Source organism: Choloepus didactylus, chromosome 26 (genome assembly GCF_015220235.1).
Source record: "Choloepus didactylus isolate mChoDid1 chromosome 26, mChoDid1.pri, whole genome shotgun sequence".
NCBI classification, from domain to species: domain Eukaryota; kingdom Metazoa; phylum Chordata; class Mammalia; order Pilosa; family Megalonychidae; genus Choloepus; species Choloepus didactylus.
The window spans coordinates 17,318,039-17,325,062 of record NC_051332.1 but is presented as its reverse complement, the minus strand read 5'-3'; the positions used below and the strand labels follow the sequence as shown (position 1 = coordinate 17,325,062).

Here is a 7,024-nt window from a genome sequence, read left to right as displayed (position 1 = left end):
AGATATACTGAGCAATAAAATTGAATTCAGTGTTCAGAAATAGATCTTCTCATCTACAGACAATAGATCTATGGTCATCAAACCAACATAACTGGGACAGAGCAGTCTCTTCAATAAATGGTATTTTTAGAACAGGATATCCATATCCAAAAAAAATCAAAGAGGACACCTATGTCACATCTTTTACAAAAATTATCTCAGAATGAATAAAATACCTAAGCATCAGAACTATGAACATAAAACTTTCAGAAGAAAATGTAGGGATATACCTTAAATATCTTGTGTTAGAAGGTGGTTTCCTTGACCTTATACCCAAAGCATGAACAAAGAAAGAAGAAATAGATAAATGAGATCCCCTCAAAATTGAATGCTACTTAAAAAAAAAAACAAACAAATTTTCTTGTAGTAATCAATATGTTTAAGTGCTGTGTGTTGTGATAAATGTACAACTTTATGATGATACCATGAACAACTGATTGTAAACTGTACCCATACCATACCATACCATACTGATTGTAAATGTATGGTATGTGAATATAACTCTATAAAATTGTAGGAAAAAAAAAAAATATATAGGAGTAAAAGTGTTGGAGAAAACATGGTGAGAGGGATGATGCCTCACCAATACAGACTAACTACAATGTGTAAACCTCCTGACCCAAGGTAAATTTTGTAACTCCTTGTAAAATATCACAAGTGACAGCCACATTCTGAAGTCAAAGTGGCCATCTCTGTGACACTAAGTACAGTTTCTTTGAAAAACAGGCTACAGGTCATTGATGTCACCCAAAGTTTTGTGTGAGAATACTGAGCCCTTTTCCCTGCCTTTCATATACAAACAGATCAAAAGGCTTGTGCACATATCAGGCAGAGCCAAGGCTGGAGCAGTACTCAGCTTTTATTTAATTTGATGAAAGGCTTGGTTACATCCAGCAGTCCATTCCAGGGTTTCTCTGTCTGAGCCCTGCACAGTGATGTGCAACAATTTGGCAATAAGCCCAAAATTGGGGATCCAGATGCTGCAGAAACCAGCCATTCCTGGAAATCCCTGTAACTGCCTCTTTGTCTTAGGGGCTGAAATATTCATCAGTGCTTGGCACCTATCAGGCTGGATGGATGTCTGACCTTGGGAGAGCAAATGCCCTAAATACTTTACACAGGGCTTAGTGATTTTAGCTTTCCTCTGAGACATTTTATATCCCCTAACATTTAGAAATTTCAGGGTCTTAATAGCATCTGCATCTGAATCTTCAGCAGTTTCACTGGCTATGAAAATGTCATCTACATATTGCAAAAGGACCCCTTGATGCAGTTGCAAATCATGCAAATCTTTTGCTAAGAACTCTCCAAAAAGTGTGGGAGAATTCTTAAATCCTTGGGATAAAACGGTCCATGTAAGTTGCTCCTTAACTTTACTGTCTGGGTCTCTCCATTCAAATGCAAATAGTTTTTGGGATTCAAGGCCCACAGTTATGCAAAAGAAATCATCCTTTAGGTCTAATACAGAGAAAAATTTGAAGTTCCCAGTCAGTAAAGTCAATAGGGTGTAAGGATTGGGCACAACTGGATAGATATCTTTCACAATTTTGTTTATAACCCTTAAATCTTGGACAAATCTATATTCTCCATTAGTGCCAGGTTTTAACACTGGGAGTCCACTTTCTTTCAAGGTTCTATTACTGGTTTAATGCATTTCCTCACACAGGATATTGACATACCTGAGTTGATTTGATCCTGCCTTGAGCTCAATTTTTACTGGATGGGCAGCTACAACTCTTTCCGGAGTGCCAGATGACCATGCCTCAGAGATGACATGTTCTAGTATGTGAGCCGGTACTGGTTCCTTTTCAGGTTCTTCAGATTGTAAAAGGGCAGCCTGCAGGTGCAGTCCTTTGTCTGGAGGCACTTGGGTCACTATTTCTCCTTCTGAAAACGCAACTTGAGCATTTAATTTAGTTAACAAATCCCTTCCCAGCAATGGTATAGGGCATTCAGGCACATACAGAAGTTGATGCTGCAAATACTCTTCTAATTTTACAATCTAAAGGTTGTAGGAGCACCTTAGGTGTATTTTGGCCACTAATTCCAATAATCATAATTTGCTCATTTGTTTCAGTGACTAATTGCTGGTTTATCACAGAATAAGTTGTTCCTGTATCAATGAGAAAGTCTGCTGATTTTCTTCTCATCTTTATCTTTACCCAAGGCTCTTGGTGGGATATAGGTCTGGCAGAAGAAAATGCTGCCAATGCCCTTGGGCACCCTGAATCAGAATCTTCTAGCCTGGATCCATGGGCCATTAATGTCATTTCATTCTTTTCTTTTTTCTTATTTGTCAGCTTGGGACAGGTTTTCTCCCAATACCCTTCCTCCCTGCAGTAAGCACACTGATCTTTACTAGGTTTCTCTTTTTTGTCTGTGCCGTGACCTCCATGTGCCTGGCTCCCACTTAGAACAGCTGCCAGAAGCACAGTCTGTTGCTTCATCTGCTGTTTTTGCTGAGCTTCTTCCCAATTGTTGAATACCTTGAAAGCAACATCTATAAGCATTGCCATTGGCATTCTAAGCCCCCCTCTAGATTCTGTAATTTATGCCAAATGTCTGGAGAACTCTAATAAAATCATGTTAATTATTCTAGTATTTTCTGGACTTTCTGGATCTACATCAGAATACCTGTGGTATGCTTCAAAGATTCTCTCTAAGAAAGCAGAGGAATTCTCATTAGGCTCCTGCTGCACCTCCTGTATTTTGTTCATAGATTTTTGTTTAGGGACCCTGTTCTTAAGGTCAGCCAAAATGCATGTTTTATAGTGCTCTAAATGAGCATGCTCCCCAGGGTCATTAGGATCCCAGTGGGGATCTGCATCAGGGACAGCAGCACTTGGGACATCATAAATGGAGTCCTGGGGAGACACCTCTTGTAAGCATTCTGCCTCCTGCCTCACTTTATCTAATACCATTCCTCTTTCCCCCAAAGTTAGCAACACATTCATCAGTGACTGAATATTGGTGCAATTTGGGGTGTGTGTGGCAAAAATAGACACAAACAGTCTTTTCATTTGGTCCAAATCAGCCCTATAACCAGGTGTGCTGTTTCTCCAGCTTAACAAGTCAGTTGTTGAAAATGGCATGTGGACCAGCATAGTTCCCCGACAGTGTCCCTCCTCATTGACTCCTAAAGGGATCTGATGCAAGGGAAATTGTCTTGCCCCAGAAGCAGTTGCACCCTGTCCAAATTGCATAGCACTACAAGTGTGAGATGGGGAGTTCATTCCTCCAACAGGATCATATGGGGTGTGGGAGGAGTGCTGGAGAGCTCGGCCAGGCTTACAGGTGGTAAAGGGTGTGGGAACAGCACTATGGTCAGACCTGCACGGGGAGGTGTCACTGCTCCCCCAGATGTCAGGGACAGTGAGTGCAGTACTCTTTCTGCACCAACAGGTGGAGGAGGTGAAGGGAATGGGGAGGAAAGAAAGTCTTCCAATGGGTCCTGCTCACAAGTGAGGATTTCATGCAAGGCTTTTAATATCCATCTCTTCTCCCCTTGGACCTCATCAAGGGGCTTCTTTTTAAATAGCTCACAATGTTTTAAGGCCTCCTCTATAGGTTCCTTCTCTGTTGCAACCAGCTCCTCCCATATTGCTCCCTCTGAATCCTCGATACAGTAAATTAAATCTCTTTACAATGTCTTTATCTTTACACAACCCCACAAATAATTGAATATAAGGCACTTCCTCTAATCTCTTGTTATTCCTGCAGTCTGTCTCTGATTGGATAACAACCTGGAGGTCAAGAGTCCCATTCTCTAGCCATTCCACCTCTTTACTTAATTTATATTGTGGCCACACAGATTTGCAATAATGTATTAACAATTCCTTCTTTAAATGACATTCTCCAAATTTAGACCAATCATTAAGAATAGTTCCCAAGGGAGATGTAGCCAGCACACTTTGAGAGTTTCTCATGGCTGGGCAATACCAACAGAAATCACAAAGACAGAACATCAGAGTAGGAGTTCCTCAAATACAACTGGTTCCCCAAATAAATGCAAACTGTGCAAACTGCACAAAATTCTAAAGGAGAACCACAAAACTGGGGTCACATATAGTGGGGCTCAAACCCACCGAGTCTGCATCCATGACCCCGGGATCAACTCAATTAGCCTTATGACACAATAGACTAATCGAAACAAAAGGAAGCAAAGTGGGCACAACAAACAAAAGATCCCATACTTACCCAACACAGGGGAAGTCTTGATTGCAAAGTCACCTTCACCCAGATGTGCCTGGTGTCCTCTGCAGCAGGCACAACCACCTGGACCCTCCAGTCCCGGTCCTCCAGGAATATTCCCAGGCAGCTGCTAGGCACAGACCTGCAAGATCCAGGAGAGCCCTGCAGCCAAGGAGACAAAGGAACAGGGCTGCACTAAAGGCAGTGGAGCTGCCTTCGTGTTCTTTGAGACTGAAGCTGCTGCCCTTGAGTGGAACCTCGGCCAGGGCGGCCTAGAGGGTTGGAGGCAGAGGACGCCAAACCGGCAGGACAGCTCTTTCTAGCCAAGGGCCCCATGGTCAGCTCAGCTCCCACAGGCTCTCTCTGCTGCAGGACGATGTCGACGTGCCGGGCTCAGTGCTGAGGGTGCCCTGGTGCCGGCGGGAGAGCGAGTACCGGGAATGGCTCTTCCTACCTGTCCGCCAGCTGGTGAGGCGCTGGAGGAGGCTTTGCGGGCCACACTGTGCAGGTGAGGCCGGGAGGCTAGCGCTGCCGCAGCTACTGCTTCTGCTCACACTGGAGGCCGAAGCCGGAGACCATGACCGCCCGGGACCCAAGGCCATAAAGAGGCGCTGCTTCTCCTCCTGCACGATCCTCTCATGCTCGTCCCGCGTTGCTGCAGCTTGACAGACGCTCCGCCTCGCCCGCCTGGCGCAGTCCAGTGGCCACTAGCAGGGGCGGCCAGGCCTCCAGCACCAGGTCAGCCAGTGGCTGCCTCCACGGGTTTGGTGGCAGCAGCTCCACGGGTTTGAAGGCGCAGCGGGCGCAAGCTTCTGGCGAGGGCCCAGGGAAGGGGCTGGTCAGCACTTAGAGGCTGCCTTCGGCCTCCACACAGTCTCAGTTGAAGAGGCCGAGGCGCAGTAGAGGGGATGCTCCCGCCTCCCGGCTTCTATTGCTGCCCACGGAACTTCCGCCTTGGGGGGCACAGCCGGGGAAGCCGAGGCGAAGAAGGTCTCCGGCTGCTGGGCGCCCTGGGTGTCACGGCGCACAAGCGTGGTGGCCCTGTCCTCTTAGAAGCCCACAGGCTCGGCTCCCGCCTTCTCTGCAGGCCCCAGGTCCACCATGGCTGGGGCCCCCCCCTTTTGATGAGTTGCAAGTCCCGGACTCCGGCCCCGCCACAGGGGTTTTTGTTCGCAGCTCCCCGCTCTCCCTTGCGTCATTTCAGTGCTGGTGCCACCAAGTGTCCCTTACTGCAGGCTGCGGCCGCAGTCAGCGCCTCTCCTTGGGAGGAGGAGTGGGGCGAAAACACACCAGACGCTGCCTGCACGCGGGAGGAGCAGTGCCGTAAGGCCGCCCTAAAATAACGCTGTTCTGTTCCATTTCCTCACGCCGATTCTTAAAAAACGAAGCCCCACGCCATCGCTGCTCCATCCATCTCAGCCTTTCTAACCCTGAAGGAACAGGAGATCGCTGGCTGCTACCAGTGCCTCCTGGTGGATATTCAAGGGTATTTGTTTGCTTAGAGAGGGAAGAAAAGAAATTTAAATATATTGATATCACCAACAAACCTTAAGTTTTTTTGACCGGGAAGAGAAGAGATCAAAGCTCCATTGGAGCAAGTTTTCTTGTAGACATGTGCAGGCGGGCTGAGACCTAAGAGTGGCAACAGCCCCCAAAAAAGGTGGGAGAACAGTTTTATAGCTTTTGGGGGTGGGGGGAATAACTGTTGGTGGGTAAGAGAGAGAAGTAAGAAGTTGAGTCAGGGGACTGGTTTGCTCAGGGTAAGGAGTTGACTTCAGGGACGTCAGGGAGATTATTACACTGTGGAAAATTTTTGTTCTTGATCAGATTGTTATGTTAGCTAAGAGTGGGTTTTATGTAAACAGTCCTGTCTGTTGTGGGGGCTTCTAAGAGTGTGCTGTGTATGTGTTGGGGTGGGGAGTTTTGCCTAACACTTAGCCTTGGTAGAAGGCTGGAAGGAAGGAATTACTCAGATTGTTTCTGAAGGGGACTCTCCTGCTCTTTATTTTCAATTACACCCTTCCTCCAGGGAATTTCAGGGTTTTGTCCATAGAACTCCATTGTGTCTGACTTTCTGCTGTATCTCGGCTTCCAGAAATTTCCTAGTAGAGAGAATTCAGTCAAAAGTATTTATTAAATGAATAAAGGAAAAATACTTTCAACATTTTATGAGGTTTATGGTTTTTATTGATAAATCCAATCAAAGTGAACAGGGTGTGTCCCACAGAATGAAGCCTTGAAAATATTTAATATCTGTGTAATCAGGGTGTGTCTCCTCTAAAGTAGCACAGATTAGGCTTAGTGGCTGTTTACCACTACATAAAAGGAAGACACAACAGGGGTGGCATTTTGCCAGAGAAGAAGCTGAACAATACAGAACTTTGGGACTAGAGCAAAGTGCTGCTTTCCTGAGAACTCACTTCAGAATCTAGTTGACCTCAATGGCTCCTACAGTTTGGTTTCTGGTGAGTCTGCCATTTGACTAGACATCAACAAGCCTCACTAATGCCCATTTTATAAATCCTGTCAATCTTCAAACATTTTTTTCCTCAAAGCAATACCTCAAAATTTTTAAATTTTACTATTTTCTGTTCTTATTTCTCTAGTTTTCATCTCTCTCCCAACAGTCGACCTCAAACACATATTCATTTATGCATTATTATATATTCATTTATGATATAAAGTGACCATCACTTGCCTAAAGGACTTTACAGAGTAACTAGGCTAAGAAAACAGTGGAACATATAAGAGAACCATGGAAATTTAATATTTGATGACCTAAAATCCTTGCTAG

General features: G+C 45.3%; 1 long non-coding RNA gene across 1 annotated transcript; it reads right to left on the bottom strand.

The window, feature by feature from the left end:
* Positions 1-924: 924 nt before the first annotated feature.
* LOC119520880 lies at positions 925-5,340 on the bottom strand. The gene is made up of 3 exons (XR_005214228.1): positions 4,685-5,340; positions 4,237-4,392; positions 925-1,938 (listed from the first exon to the last, which is right to left on the bottom strand). It is a non-coding gene; the product is annotated as an uncharacterized LOC119520880 (long non-coding RNA).
* Positions 5,341-7,024: the final 1,684 nt, after the last annotated feature.